Source organism: Perognathus longimembris, chromosome 1 (genome assembly GCF_023159225.1).
Source record: "Perognathus longimembris pacificus isolate PPM17 chromosome 1, ASM2315922v1, whole genome shotgun sequence".
Classification (NCBI taxonomy): Eukaryota; Metazoa; Chordata; class Mammalia; order Rodentia; family Heteromyidae; genus Perognathus; species Perognathus longimembris.
In genome coordinates this window covers 101,059,778-101,076,058 of record NC_063161.1, presented here as the reverse complement: position 1 = coordinate 101,076,058, position 16,281 = coordinate 101,059,778, and the positions used below count along the sequence as shown (strand labels likewise).

General features: G+C 37.1%; 1 protein-coding gene across 10 annotated transcripts in view; it reads left to right on the top strand.

Moving 5' to 3' along the window:
• Positions 1-2,530: 2,530 nt before the first annotated feature.
• Positions 2,531-16,281, top strand: part of Rfx3 (regulatory factor X3) — a 242,910-nt gene continuing 229,159 nt past the window's right edge. For 8 of the 10 annotated variants that reach the window (XR_007211313.1, XM_048344023.1, XM_048346027.1 and 5 more), the window contains exon 1: positions 2,531-3,508. The gene's annotated coding sequence lies outside the window, so the exon portion shown is untranslated. The remainder of the gene's footprint in view (positions 3,509-16,281) is intronic. The other 2 variants (XM_048347484.1, XM_048346833.1) reach the window with 1 other exon arrangement.

Here is a 16,281-nt window from a genome sequence, read left to right as displayed (position 1 = left end):
TTAAAGCAATTAACAGTCAAATAATTTGGATCAAATAATTTTTTTGACAATTAGTAATGATTGAGTAAAAATTCTAGAATGCATTATTGACATTAATTGCTAGTTAAGTTGTAAGATTTAATTTCTAATACAATTCAAGCTAATTTTCTTATAAAATATACTTAGGGTTCACAAATGTCTTAAATAGCATATTCTAAAAATTAACTTTATTTATAGTAAGCACTGACTCCATCAAAAGTTTTTCCAAATTTTACAAAATTGTTACATAAACAAATTTGGTATTTTGGAAAAATTCTTATTCCTTAAAATACATGGAAATTAGAACTTTGAGATCCTTAAGATCTTTAAATCCTTGAATTATAAATTTTGTTTTTCTTATACCTCCAAAAGCCTTTGAGTCTTAGGCTTTGCCTACAAAGTTTACTTGACATTCTGAATATATTATAGCACCAGTTTACTGAGTACTCCTACATACTACGTATTACCTCAGAAACAGGATCTATCATCACTATCATGTTTAAGGACACTGAAATGGCTAGCTAGGCGCTGGGGGCTGCCTGCAATCCTGAGATCTGAGGACTGCAGTTTGAAGCCATCCAGCCCCAATAAGAAAGGCCTCGAGATTCACCTCCAATTAGCCAGCACCAAAGCTGCAAGTGGAGTTGTGGCTCAAGGGGTAGAGTGCTAGCCTTAAGTGAAGAAGGCTCAGGTTAGTGCCCAGGCTCTGAGTTCATGCTCAAGACTGGCACACACAAAAAAGTGCCTTGACTATCAGAGATTTTGACCAAAAAACGAATCGACTGTAGTACAACATAATGCACAGATATATAACCACAACTGTTATTCTATACTTTGAATACAGAGCTTTTTTTTTTAATCTGGCATAACACTGAACTTTCATATTATCCTTACTATGTTTATTAGATACACCACTAATTATACTAAAACCGGAAAAGTATTCTAAATTCTAATTTACTTAAAGAACTTCATGTATCTGTGACTCGGGAAAAAACCAAACAATGAAACAGAAGAAGAAAAAAAGGCTCTCTAAGCAGCTTAAAAAACAATGTTCCAGTACAAAGGTCACACTTTTTCTAAGGGACAGTCCCCTCAAAGTACCTATTTATATACCCTTGAGACAGTTTTTGCACAAGCTTCATTATGTGGTCTTCTTGCCTGCAGATTAAAAGCAGTATATTAAAAGGGTGGGGAGGATAATAGAACTATGTTCACTGACAGCAGTTAAGAAGCAACAGCTGACAGTGAGGAGACAGGCAAACTATAACAGAACAATAGAACTAAAAAAGCAAAGCTATTCAGAGCCATGTTAGTATGAGCTAGCAGACTTAACCACCATTGTAGGAATAGAGGGCTTTATCTGTGAACCTAGTAAGGTGAATATTGTAAATCTGGAGTTTAACTGCTGTTGGTCATCCAACAGTGCCATTTTTTCACTACCCTCGCGGGTATAACACCTTTGAATTTCAGCACCGTGCCTACCACAGCTCACTATCATAACATTATTTTAAGAATATCCATGAGATCTTATTACTCTTAAATCCACTGTTTCAGTAGTTGGTCTTAAAATGTCTTTGCCTAGTATTTCATGGAGAGTTACATTAAATCCACATTTAAAAAAATTGGGACTTTGTATTCATTTTTTCTGAGATTATTACGTAAAAAATAGCACTAGTAAGGAAAATGAAGTAATGATGCATGGTAACACTTAATACAAGGGTTTGAGGGCACAGAAAAAAAAGAGCTCAGTACTATTTTACCAGTGGTGACTTTAAAGTCAGCCCAAATCCTTTATTTGTTGGTGCCAAAAAAATAAAAAAATAAAACTAAGCTTCAAGAGAAGCACTTGCTTAAGGCTCTAATTCCAATGTTATTGTCTTGGATGAGCTGCTTAAGCTGCAAAACGTGGGATGTGGGGTCTTGCTGGGGCCGGGAAGTGGGGGTGGATGTGGAACCCTTGAGTTATCCAGGGGGTGTTCCAGATACCAGGCTGTGTGCTAAACACACACACACACATACACACACCACCTCATCACGGACAGAAGTTACTCCTGACTCTAAACAGCCAGGGGCCTCGGCTACCTGGAGGTGGTCCAGTCACCGGGTGATGGTGAGGTCAAAGGTGGGATGCAAGGTGGAAGCGTGATCCCAGCTTGGTCAAATTTCAGGGGCTGGGAGGTAGAGGGGAAGGGGAGGGGGAGAACAGAACTTCCCTCCGAGGGCTGAAAATCAACTAGAAACTCACAGGGGGTGGTCCGCAGGCCTCTGCGGGCCGGGCGCGCGGGGTCCCCCAACTCTGTTTTTTCTTTTTGATCCTTGGGGAAGAAGTGGGGCTGCCCGCGCGTCCTCCGCGCTCGGCCCCCCACTGTGGAGACCTCGGACTCTGGGCTGCGAGCACGCGGCGGGTGGTCTCTTCCCTGGAGGATCCCAGGGCACCCGGCCCGCAGCCCGCACGCGAACCTTCTTCCCCAGCTCCCCCCACCCCCACCCCAACTCGCCCTTCTCCCCAAGATGGCGGCTGAGACGGTTCGCTCACGCGCGCCGCCGCCGCCCGCGCTCGGCTCCCCAGAGCCGTCGCCTCGGGAGGCCGGAGCCAGCGAGTACACAAACGGAGAGCCGGAGGGAAAGGGGGCAGCTCGGGCTCCAGGAGTGTGTGCGAGGGGTAAATTCATAGGGAGTGGGGAAGGGCAGGTGTTTAGGCAAAGGAGTCCAAGAAAGCGGTCACCGCCGGCGAGTGGCTCGGTTATGAAGAGGAGAAAAAAAAAGAAAAAAAAAGAAAAAGAACAGCCGCACATCCGGGACCTCCACTAGGCCCACCCCGGAAGTGGCGTATGTGCCGAGGGGGTGGAGACTGTCCTTCAAAGTGGAGTCTGTCGTTCCCCCCTCCCCCACAGGCCCCCGGAGCTTCACTCTGGTAGCTTCTCTGCACACAGCTGACTGCCGCCAATGGCAGCTCTCGGCTTTCACAGAAACTACCCTTAAACTCTCCTCGAGTTATCCGGTGTTCCTAGTAACCCTCTCCCCCTCAGAGGTCCCAGGGTGACCTCAAACTCTCCGGCCGAACCTCTTTGCAGCCCGACCCCGGAATCCCGTTCCTCTCAGCAGCGCCCCCTCTGGTCCCCCGAGTTAAGGGTCTGTCAGTCACTGGAGCTGAGCCCGCCCCTTCCGGCGGCTGTCCGGGCCCGCCTCCTCCCCTCTCTCCCCTCCCCTCACCCCTCCCAGTGTGAGTGTCTCCCTCTCCCTCTCGCTCCCTCTCTCTCCCTCTCTCTCTTTTGTGAGTTATAGCAACCGTTGCCTTGTGAATCAAGCGCCATAGTCACCGTAGTCCTGGCGACTGTTACCCATCAACAACAACTACTCCTCTCCTCCTCCTCCTCCTCTTCCTCCTCCTCCTCCTCCTCCTCCTCCTCCACCTCCTCCTCCTCCTCCTCCCCACCACCACCACCATCTCCATCACCCACCAACAACACCACAATAATCCACAGCCAAGGTGAATATTCTTCGGTCTCTACATGTGTGTGGGAGCGTGTGAACGCGTGTACGTGTGTCCGTGCGTGTGTGTGCAGATACCGTGTGTGTGCGCGCGCGTGAGCGGAGCGTGGCTGTGCGGGGTCTCACTCCTGACACTGGCTGCCGCCGCCGAGGGGCTTGGGTCCCCCCCGGGCTTGTTTACAATGGACCCTGCGCGCCGCGGCGGGGTCGGGGGTGTGGGCGCCGCGCGCCCGCCGCTCGCCCGCCGCTCGCCGCCCGCCGGCCCGGCCCGGCCTGGGCGGCCGCACTTCGGGGATGCGGCGGGAGCTGGTGGTGGTGCTGGGGAGGGGGGGGAGAGGATGCGATCCGAGCGGGAGAGGGAGCCCCAGCTTTCCGTTGCGGATGCTGGCTGTCCCCCCCCCTCCCCCGGCCCGTCCCCATCTCCCCCTTTTAGGTCTGGTCTGAGGAAGAGGGTCAGGTGAAGAGAGAAGGGTATTCTTTTATTTCTTCTCTTTTCCCCCAATTAGCTGCTTGTTTGCTGTTGCTTTCCTAGAGATCACAGTGTGCACGGTGTGTGTGTATGTGTGTGTGTGCGCGCGCGTGTGTACCCCAGAGGTGATGTTTTGTTGTGGTGGTGGTTGTTCACTTGTGGGGCCTTGTTTGGGGTATTGTGGTTGGGTTTTTTTTTTTAAATTCCTTGTACATCGGTGAACTTTTCCCAACGTCTATTCCTTTCTTCTCTTGTCCCCTCTCCCTTTCTCCCTCCCCCCCCCCTTTGACTGGTGCTAAATGGGCTGTTCTTCCTTGACTATCATAAGCTTCACGATTTTCTTTGCTTTCTTCCTTTTTTTCTTTTAAAACTGTCTTTCTTTGTGCACCAGTCTTAATATCCATTCGGCACTCTAAACTCCCCCCTTTTTTATCCTCTCCCCATCCCTTGGGCACACATTGAAAAAAAGTGGGGGGGGGGGCTCTCAGTGCCCTCTGTTGCACTGGGAAAGAATTTTTTCTTTTGAAAAAGTCAGTCTCTGTCTCTCCCCGTCTTCTCCCTCCCTCCATGCCTCCCCCGACTCACCCCCCCCCAAGCTTTCTGAGGGGTGTGTGTTTGTGTTTATGTGCTTGTGATTTAAACCGGATGCGGGGCATCTGTGATACTTGTGTTAGTAGTTATTGACAGTGCTTTATCCTTCATGAGGAGAATGTCGGGGGGCGGGGGGAGTCGTGAGGTTCCGTTTCACTTTGATGAAACTCCCTCCCTCCCCACAGCAGAGTGTTAACACAATTTTCATTGTGGTTATGAGACTTCTTGTATGATGAACAGGGAAAGGACACAAGGAAGCTTTGTTGAGAACTCAGTTCACAGTGTAATCTGACAGTTGTGGTACTTTAAGAGTTTCTTTCCTTCTTGTTTCTTTCATTTCTGTTCCTTTCCCTTTGAGAGTTGAAATTGAAGTCAAGTTGTTCATAAAGAATGTATGAAGCTTCTCAACTTGAAACGTGTGTATATTTCACTTTCTTTGTGCTTGTTCAGATCTAGGCATGCCTGTACTTAACATATTCTTTTTATTTACTTTTTGGTTTTCTTTGGACAGTGACTTAAGCCTGCTCAGAAAAGGGAACTTCTTTTGAAAGTCTTTCTTTCAAGAAAATATTTTTCTCTGTGGATTTGAAAACTTAACCAGTCCTCATGTATAGTACCCTTGATTGGAGCTAATCTGGTTTTACAAATCCCATAATTGTGTTCAGTTTTCAGCCTAACTTTTAATTAATAGATTATCAGTAAAGTGTTTTGGTAATGAATGTGTGCTAAAACAAATACGGTTGCATATACTGAAGTTTCTAGATTAAAAAAACTTATTTAAATAGTCTTCTTTCTAACTGTAAGCATATTGATTTAACTGACATAGCAGCCTGTGAATAATGTGACAGTATTAATTATTCTTGAGACTGTCAATGAACAGGTTGGGTAATTATAATGCTATTAAGGCTAGTATTTTGTAAAATAAGAGCTGGAGCTTTGAAAAAAAACTTTACTTCTTTGGATTCATTTCCTTGTGATTGCCATTATAAATGAAGATGATATTTTGTTCTGAAAGAAGCCTTTCTCAGTTGACTCAGACTTCTTTATAATTATTTATTCCCTCCCCAACCTGCCTTCAATGCAAATATTTAATACTAACTTGTATTTTTTTTTCTATTCAGATGTTTGTCAAATGCCTGAATACTTTTGGATGGTGAAGCTCCTGAGTCATATAAACTCTGAAGTTAATAGGGGTTTTGCTCTCTTGGAATAGTTTTAGGTCTTATGTCATTTGCATAATAAGGTTGCAGTCTGGTGGTGCATATATACATATATATTTGTATATGTATATGTATACATATATATATACTATAATGTTGTGGCTTTATTTGCTGTACAAGAACATTGTTGAGGCTTTTTACTCATTTTTCTAAAATTTAGGCATTTGTTTTTAAGTTGATTTGATAGCACAACTTAAATTGAATTGTATTTCTTACTAATTTTAAAAGCATATACGCAATATAAAAATCATGGTTAGAGATAGTTTGGACTCATAAGATAATTAATTATTCACATGGATTGGTTAAATAATATGCCAGAATTCTCTCAAATAATATATAAATTTAAACAAGTATAAATACCTAATGTTCAGCTCATTTTTTTTTCTGTAGTATTTTTGTTTTTTCCTAGAGGGACTGTCTCATGCATGGATATTCTTTGTTTTCAATTTTAAGACTAACAGGAATCTGTGAAAACGATCATACTTTAAAACCAAAGCTGTTAAATAGTAATTTTTTTGAGTAGCTAATATCTGTGATTCAATGTGGGTTATAATGCCTATCAGTCTTTTGGTTTGTTTTACCTATGAACTATAGTAAGCAGTGTGAGGATAGTACATTTATATATATATATGTACGGAATTATTAAGTCTGAAAAATTTACATCATTTCACAGTGTTGCTATTACTTGGAGGCATGGAAATAGTCATGCCTAATGTCTAAAAGAATAATACTATATTATTCTTTCAGTATTCAAATACTCAGGAACTTAAAAAAATCATTGATAAACTTAATATATTTTAATCATTTCCCCCTTTTACCTTGAACAAATATATTTTGGAAGTTATTTTCGCCATTATATAGAGTAGAAGGCAAATGAACTTAAAGATAGATTGTGTACATTGCTTAAATGACATGCTGTTTTGAGGTAATGTTTTTCAACATTCTTTAATTCTGTGTATGCATTCCTGTAACTTCCAACTAAACAATTCAGTAGACAAAGTAATAATTTTGCTTTTAATCAAAGAGTGTATAAAAGGATGGGTATAGTGTCTGCTATGTGGGAAGAGTTATTTCCCTTGAATAGTCTAATAGGAATGTTACTTTGTTTTTGATACATAACAAGAATATATTACAAAATGATAATATCAAACAAGTAAAATTTTAAATTATTAAATGTCTGTTATTTTGTTTTTATGTTGAGCATTTGTCTAAGTACCCTTTATTTGCTCTCAGTTACTTTAAACATAATTTCCCTAAGTGAATTGTCTGCCTTTAGCTGTTTGGTCTGTATTCCCAATTAATATCATAAAATATATTTAAATTCCTCTCTGTTCACAGGTGCATATTGTTCCCAAATTTTGGAAATCCAAGAATAAGTAGATTTGATGACATCTAGTTTCTTAGAGACAGTTGGCTGCTTTAAACAGGTGCCACCTTCATTTTTTAATGCATTGTATTAGGACTTTTAGTAATGATCACAAAAAGGTTGTCTAAAGCAGGTGGCATCCTTTGATTTTGTTATTAGTAAGATCTTTTAGTGCTAATTCTTTTCCTAGGAAGAGTGTGTGTGTTTTTTATAAGTACAAGTTTTGTATTATGAATCTTTGAACTACAATAAATTTGTAATTTATCTCAAGTCTAGTACTGAAACAGTGTTATTTTCCTCAAGTAAGGTTAGAAAGATATAGTTACGTTGTACAAATTTTATCCTTAGTTGTACTTATACTATTATCTCAGCCAACGACCATTAGTTAATTGCAATTTTTTAAAAATTTAATGTAACTGTCTAATCATGTGTTGGAATGCCTCAACGAAAATAAAGTATCAACGCAGAGTAACAATATTTCTAAATATTGTCTCATTAAAGTAGTTTGGGCATTTTAAAAATTAGTCATATAACATTCCTTCCTGAGAATTATTGTGTTTTCATGCTGTAGAACTTGTGATAGGTTATTACATAGAATAATTTTTACAAAATAATGATAAATACCCATTGAATAAAAAAATACAATATAGGTACACTTTACATACTCAAGAATTAAATTTAAAGTGAAAAACCAAGGCAGAAGGGAATAGGCTGTGATTTGGTTAGTGCAACAAGTTTACTTTTGTCATTCAGTACTCCACAGGAATTTTTTGATAGCATTATTTTAATTTGAGTGATAAATGTTTGAAGCAGATAATTTTTATGGGTTAAATACTTTAAAGCTAAAACATTTTATTGACTTCAGGGGCTGTGGCTATTAAATTTATAGTGGTCATTTAAAATAAAAATTGGTTTTAAGCATTAATGTGTGAAATATGTACTGGAGTAAATAAAAGAGTATCAACCTATTGATTTCTAAGGCTTATTTTTGTTCTTATGGTCCTATCCTTTTCCTTTCTGTGCGACTTTTATACATCTTATAACAGATGCAGTAGAGGGTGCTGTGCTGTTTCTAACGTAAGGTTATTCCCAATAAAAGTGAGACTTGAGTAGAACTTTTATTTTAAAAAGTTTAGTTGTCTGTGCATTTGAGCTTATAATAATGTTTATGTGGACTTTAAATTTTGATACACTCTCTGAACTGGCATTTTGTATCAAAGCCTGTTCATATGTACCTATTGTGTTTATTAGCACAATAATATCATGATTAGTACCCTTGGTCCAGTCTGTCTGACATTTAACATCATTCCTAATGTCTAATATTAACATGATTTGAGTGATGTAAATAATATTTAATAGTGGCTCCTATTATATGAGCATGTTATTCATATAGTTCACTGTCTGTTTTGACAATATGGCTTGATAGTCTTTAATTTTATCGATGCATAACAATATATTGTGCATTGTTTTATGTAGCATAGTCATAGGCTTTTATAGTATAATATTAAAAAGCAAACTACAACTGAAGGTGTTGATTGCAGTAGTTATCAAGCTAATACTTATAGATAATACAGTTCCTAGTTCATGCTCTTAGAATAGTTTTTTTTTTTTCAGATTCAACTCATTATCTGAAATGTTTTAGATACTCTCCCTCTTGTGCTATGTATGGGAAGTGGCTTTCTATTTCTGAATATTTGTTTACTAAGAATTGGTTTTATAGCTGAATCTATTCTTTAGGGCTGCTACTTATCAATTTACAACACTATATCCTTGAAAAGCAAGTACTGAAGTAATATTACCTTTCTCAAGTAAACTTGGGAAGTATTTTTTACATCATACAAAGTTTATACAAACATTAACCTTAATAATGGATATACTATACTATTATAGCAGCCAGTTGCCAACAGCTAATTGTGATTTTTAAAAATTGTAATAAGTGTGTTGGAATGCTTCAAAGTATCTAAAACGTAAATACAGAGTAACAACTTTTTAAAACACTTATTTTACAAATGTAGAAAATTTTCTTCAAAATATATAGTCCTGCAGTTTAACTGTTTATGTCACTTTTTTTTGAGGGAATGATACTGGTTTTAAACTCAGAGCCCCATGCTTACTAGGCAGGTTCTCTACCATTGAGCCTTGCTTCTGTTCCTTCTTCACTGGTTATTTTTAAGACAGGATCTTGTTTTCTGCCTGGGAAGACTGAATTCCTCCTAGTTTTTGCTTCCTGCTATAACTGGTTGACAGGCACACACCATAAAATGCCCATCTTCATCTGTTGACCTGGAATCTTGCAGGCTGTTCTTTCTAGGTTGGCCTGCAACCTTGATCTTTCTTGATCTCTGCCTCTCAGTTAAGGATGGAAGGCTTGAGACAATGGTACCTGGTTTATGGCACTAAGTATATTATGGTGCAGAATTGCATTGTGTAAACTTATTTCTATTTGATGTTTTATATTATGATGTACTTAATGAAACAGAATCATCTAAATGGAATTATATTTAGCATAGCAGTAAATAAATGGGACAAGTATATTATAGGCTATGGACATAGGCTTTGGAGCCAGATTTCAGATAACCTTATTGGCTGTATGACGGAGGGCAAGTTACTTACCTTTATTTACACAAGTTTTCTTTTTGGAGAAATAGTATCCATCTTATGTACTTTATGGAATTGGTGAAGGTTATAATACATGATTTGTGTACTTTTTGCTTTGATGAATTTTGCCTTAGATTACATGATGAATCCTTATTGGCTATTATTATAAAATATTCAGTAGAAACCTAACCATTGCCACCTAACAATCATTTTAACACGATTCTCTTACTGTTGCTTTTTCATGAGACTGAAGTTCTAAAAGACTGTCCACTAATCTACTGTGACTGGTTTATTTCTATTTCCTTACTTATATAAAGCAACAACGTGACGCTATTAATCACAGGGTTGTTACCATATTGCATATAAAAATGCTAGTCTAAAATTACGTTTTCATTTTGTGCTTCAACCTTATAAATGACTTCTTTCAGTATGCTTGCAAAACTTTCCCAGTCTAGAGATTTCAGAGTAAGATCTGATGATGTAATATTTCATTATCTTTTACACTTCCCATTGCCAATTTCATTGTCCCATTTATATTTTCATTGTCACATGTTATGTGCCTGGAAACATTGGAAAACTTTTTTAACCCGATTTATAAATTTCATATTGATTGCAGTCATTGCATTATTAATAATGAAGGTGGTCAGATTCAAGATACATTCATTAAAGGATTGTTCTACTGTTTTATAATGGATTGCTTGGAATTGTTTCTTACTAGGGGACAAAAGTGTATGAGTTTATTACAGTAGTATTAATTCTTGCAGTAGTTTGCTAATCCCTCTTTGAATCATAATGTATCTTCATTAAACATTACCCAATGTAACATAATATGAAATTAGAGGATAAATGTCATCTTTAGCTGTATGTCTTGTAATATTTAAAATATTTAAAATTTTCCAGTTGGTTGCTTTATCAAAAGCTGTTATTTGATAATTCAGTATATTTTTATTTTTTTGACAAAGTGCATTAAGAATGAAAGTTTTTTTTCCTCATTTTAGAGTTATTTAAGTAGTCCAGATATTTTTCAAACCGGAAATAAGATATATATACATATATATACACACATGTATATACATATATATGCACATATATATATATATATATATATATATACTAAGTGAAAAGTTTATCTGATATTATGGTATCTTTTTCTTTGAAGCCATTATATGTTGTACAGCTTTTGCCTGCCTCTTCTCACTTTACCTGCTCTCATCCTTCCCAACCTTGTGAAGTGTTTAATTATACAAATCCCTTTACAATATTTTTGTGGATAATTAGCTATAGTATATAACCTCAACTGCTCTTAGCTCAGCTATAACTCCTTGCTTCCTTCTTGACAGTGAATTTGACACTTTTTAAGGCAGGGACTTAAAATGAATATAGTTCAGACCTGCCTCAAACTTGCTAGGTTACTCAGATGCTCAGTCTGCCTTCCTCTGCCTCCTATGTGGTGAGATTTATAGATATTTACCATTATGCCTGGTTCAAAGTTGACACTTTTTAAAAAGAGAAACATTTGGAAAAAAGGCCATGAAATATAACTGACATGGGGGAATGATAACAGTTCTAAACTCTTAGCATTCCCTCACAGTTTCCATCTAGCTGCCCTCTTGAGCAGAAGCATTTCCATATTTCACTAATGTTGTAACCTTTGTGTGGCTTTGATTCAGACGCCTCCTTCCTAGTTTTTGGTATGTACTTGCCTCTGGATATATAGGTTAAGGTTAAATCTCTAGGCCAGTGTGTGTGTGTGTGTGTGTGTGTGTGTATGTGTGTGTGTTTTCACAGTCCCATGTGCCTGCTGTTTTGCTGACAATAATTCCAGCATCCTTTTTTGCTTTATAGAAGCCGCAATACCTAGTTAATACTGCTTGCTTTTGTTCTATAGTGCCTGGTCAAGGATTCCCAGAGGCTCTTGGTGTTTCCTTTTTAGGCAGAAATAAATGTGGAATAATAGGAGCTTAACCATCAGCATTAAGAGAGTGTGGCAACAGACCTGAATGTAAAGGTACACTAATTGGTGAGTGAAGACAGATATACTGAGAAGTGATAGAAAAAGAAAAGAGTGAATGTGGCTAGACAGAGAAGGACTTTAAAAGGGCCAAAGGACCTTAAATAGAGCAAAGATACTGAGTTTGCCACTGTGAGATGTTAGGCTATTCCCTAGAATAAATAGTTGGACTATATGACCTCCCGTGCCCTTTCTAACACTAATATTCTATGACAAAGCTGGCACGTGGAGAAGGGAAGCATGACAGCCTTCGAGCTAGGAGTTGGTATTTGCTTTACTAGAGGTTTGGAAAGGCTACCATGTAGCTTGCCTGCCATTTCTTCTGATAAGAAAGAAAATGCAGAGCCTAGCTGTCACATAATGGTAGTCTCAGAAGGTTCTACCATTTCAATGGTACAGAACAATGGCCAGGTACCCCGATTTCCTTATTCTGTAGGAATTAGCTTCATAGTTTGCGCTTCTTCTAGAATTGGCTTTTCTATGTACTCATGCCAGAAAAATGCCTGACAGTCAGGATTCCTATGTATTGCTCACCAATGACTTATTTAAAACAACATAATTTTCCAAGTGTATACATTGTCAATGAGAGAAAGAGAGAGAATGATTTCTATTGATTTCATTATTTCCATATATAAAGCCTTGTCATCTTTAGAAAAGCTAAAATGCTGTCATAATGTGGAACATGTTGTAGCGCCTTTGATCTGGAAACATCATCATCCATATATTTTTCCATTAATCGCTTTCATTTTTTCCTAATATGGTTTGTACTTGGAGAACTATTCTTTCAGTTCTAAGTATTACCATCTCTTTTAGTCAAGAAATATGTATTTTCATAATATTTTCTTTAGTGCTAATTTGGTGGACAGGCATCCTGAGATTACAACAGGGCAAGCTAAGAGATAAAGTGTTTTTTTGGTGTTTTTTTTTGCTATTGATTTAAGAAAAATCATACATTCTGTGGGTCTCTGTTTTACCAGCCTCATAAGGGAGTATAAGAAAGATTGGGAGGTTGGCAATATTTTAAATTATTTTTAAAAATGGTACTGGAGTAGTATATTATGAACATAAATACATTCAAATTTCTGAACTGTATTCAGATTTGACTGGTTGATAGTATTTATATATTTCAGTGTAACTGTCATCCTTAGGATGTACCTGGCTATCTTCACTCATTGGTATAATTTAGTGTAATGTACCAAGCCATTTCAGAGTCTGTACTTGCCAGTTCAATTTCTTCAAAGCTTTAGTCATTGAGAAATGTGGAAAGTTGCTAGAAAGGAGCAAGAAGAAGCAGATACATTGAGAAATCATATCCTGTGTCTGTTGTTAAATACCACTGTATTACACATTTTCTGAGATTACTCTTCTGGACTTTGAAGAATATTTTTTGAGGGTGGGTGGAGGGTAAGGGTGGAGGTAGGGGCAATAGAAATGACTCAATCATTGTTCTGGAAGAATGCTATTTTTCTGGTGTAGTACATTAGAGAGTGCATACACTTTTGCAAGGACGGGCATTTTAGCAACATGTTTATTATATCTTATTAAATTGTTTCTTTCCTCCTGAAGACTGAGAATATCAATATTTTTCTGTTTATTACTACCTTACTGGATGCAACTATTCTGCATGTAACTATTGTGTTTATTTCAGGTGCTAATGTTGTTATTTAGTCTTGTGCAGATTTAGAAAGAGTAATAAGATAAAATCTGAATATAAGTGATGCCTTCAGTCACCCTCTTTATGGTGTGCTTTGTTTATTGGTTTTGTAGATACAGTTTTATCAATAAAGCCTAGATTTCCCATTTATTCCTATTTATGCTAATATAGTAAAGAGACATAGGATATACTCTGTAGGATCAACCTTTTACTTACCTGGCTTCTGGTTATATGTGACAGTAGGCTTAGGAGTTCGGATGAAAAGTATCACCTTAATGTCATTAGTAAAAAAATACAACCAACACTTGTAATCTGGAAATGACCTTTGTCACTCTATGTATAGCATGTGTTTTCATATGCTGTGGTGAAAACTCAACATGAAAAATTAATAGGAAAACATATATTTGAGAGTCTTTGTTTTACAATATAATTATGTTGCATGCTTCTAAAGAACAGTTAAGTGTTTTGTTTTTAAAACTTCACATTCTTAGAAGCACTTATCAGATGCAGAATTTAGCTTGGATGTTGTGTTTTGTGTAAACATGTAAATGTAACTTTTAGAAAGTTATTTTAATGAACATTTTGCTTAGTGCTGTAGAACTTTTACTAGTACTTTTTGTCCCCTCCCTAGCATTTCTTGGAATATATTAGGAACATTTAGCATTTCCACCTCTGCTATTTTCTAGAAGCAAGGAAAATTAGAAGAAATGTTTGATTAAGTTCTTTGAAAGACCTTTGTGTGATGTTGTGAATAATTTTTAATAGTGCCTCAGATTATATGATGAATTTTAGAGGCCACTTTAGTTAATAAAGGCCATGAATGCTGAAGTTGAATTAGATTATAATTAAAGACAAAAGCTGCAGTTCATTTTAATTATAGTAGGTTACGATATTGTGCTGCCGGACCAACATTTAATCTGTTATTTTTAGAAGTCTGCTGAATTTTGAAATTTAAAACCTTTTAAATAATATTGGATGAATAGAACTATATAACAGATGTGGATTTATGTTTCAGCAAAGATTTTAGAGCCATATGGTTTAAAGTGAGGTGAGATTCTTTTATCTTTCCACTGAAAGAGATACGTTAGTACTATTTTGATTTCATTTGGTTTACTCGAGTATATTTTGGAGTTAGTAAAAATACAAAGGATCATGTTCTGGAGATGAACTTTATAGTTACTTGGTGAGGAGGTCTTTCTAGTCAACCTGATATTCTATTCACCTCAAATCCTATAGCTCTGGATAAACTCTGAAGGAAAAATTTTCTCTTGCATGATAGATTCCTCTTCATTCCATTGTGTCTTGTTAATTTTATTGCTATTATAAACTTTCTAATTATGTATTATATGTGATGGATGGCAGTTCCAGGTTACTTTTTGGTTTACAAATCGTATATAGAATATCCATCTATTGTACCATACTGAGAACAATATCTTAATCTGAAAATACTAGGGTAAAAATAAGGATAAATGCAAGCAGGAACATAAAATTGTGAATACTATTGTGACAGTATTTTTCTTTCCTACAAAGGAGAGAAAAAAGAAGGGCCATTTCAGGAGTGATGTGTGATTCCTAGTTTTCCATATTCAACAACTATAATAATTAACTATAAATGACATTATTTCAAGCATTTGATTAAAAACATTCTGTCAGAGACCTAAGAAATAATCAGAAATATCAGCATTAAAATTGAATCTTAAAAGACTTGTATCAGTGTGTTTTTGATGCCAGTAGTGTATTGGTTAATAAGAATTCTGGAATAGCTTAGATTTTCATTAGGCCTTAAGGAGTATGTTGGAAAGCAGAATTGGGGTATTGGCTACAAACTTCCTATTTCTAGTTACCTGGTCATATTTTGAAGGTTTCAAATTAGAATATTACAGAACTGATGACTGAACATATGTAAATATTTTTTAAAAGGGTAGGATATCCTGAAAGATAGAGTTGGGAAATACTAATAAATATTTCTTTTTTTTTTTTTTTGGCCAGTCCTGGGCCTTGGACTCAGGGCCTGAGCACTTTCCCTGGCTTCTTCCCGCTCAAGGCTAGCACTCTGCCACTTGAGCCACAGCGCCGCTTCTGGCCGTTTTCTGTATATGTGGTGCTGGGGAATCGAACCTAGGGCCTCGTGTATCTGAGGCAGGCACTCTTGCCACTAGGCTATATCCCTAGCCCACTAATAAATATTTCTATGCAAAGGTAAAAATAAAGTAAGTTGAGTAAATCATTGTGAACGATGAAATAATTTGTTAAGTGAAGAGTTGTGTTTTTTGTTTTCCCCATTTTTATGGCTTTAGGTAGTAAAAGATGCTAAGGGAAAGCTTGGTACTTTTTTTATAAAATTTGTTGCAAAATGATAATTTGTCTGTACGAACTTTGACTTCTGTTGTATGAAATTTGGCTTTTTAAAAAAAGCTGTTTAGAAAAGTATTACATTGTGGTGTTATATCAGGATGTTGTAATTATATCTACAAAAAATCACGGTATTAGTGTATAAAATAGGCAAAATGAATATATTCAATTGAGATGTTTGATTATAGTTTATTTTGATAACTGAAGTTTGCATCTGGGAAACTAGTATTTAGTGGGAAATTGTACCATAAATAATGTACATACTCTTAAAACTTTATATATATATGTTAGATTAATACACACAGTTTTTAAACAGATTTGACAGTTAGTATCTGCTATTATTTATAAAGCTATATAATAACTGGGTACATTGGCACATGCCTCTAGTTTTAGGTACTCTGGTGGTTTAGGTGGGAGGATAACTTGAGCCCAGCTAGTAAACTAAAGCTTTATAATTGGAAAGATTTGTTATTGAAAACAAACCTATATTCTTCTTTATCCTATGTTGCT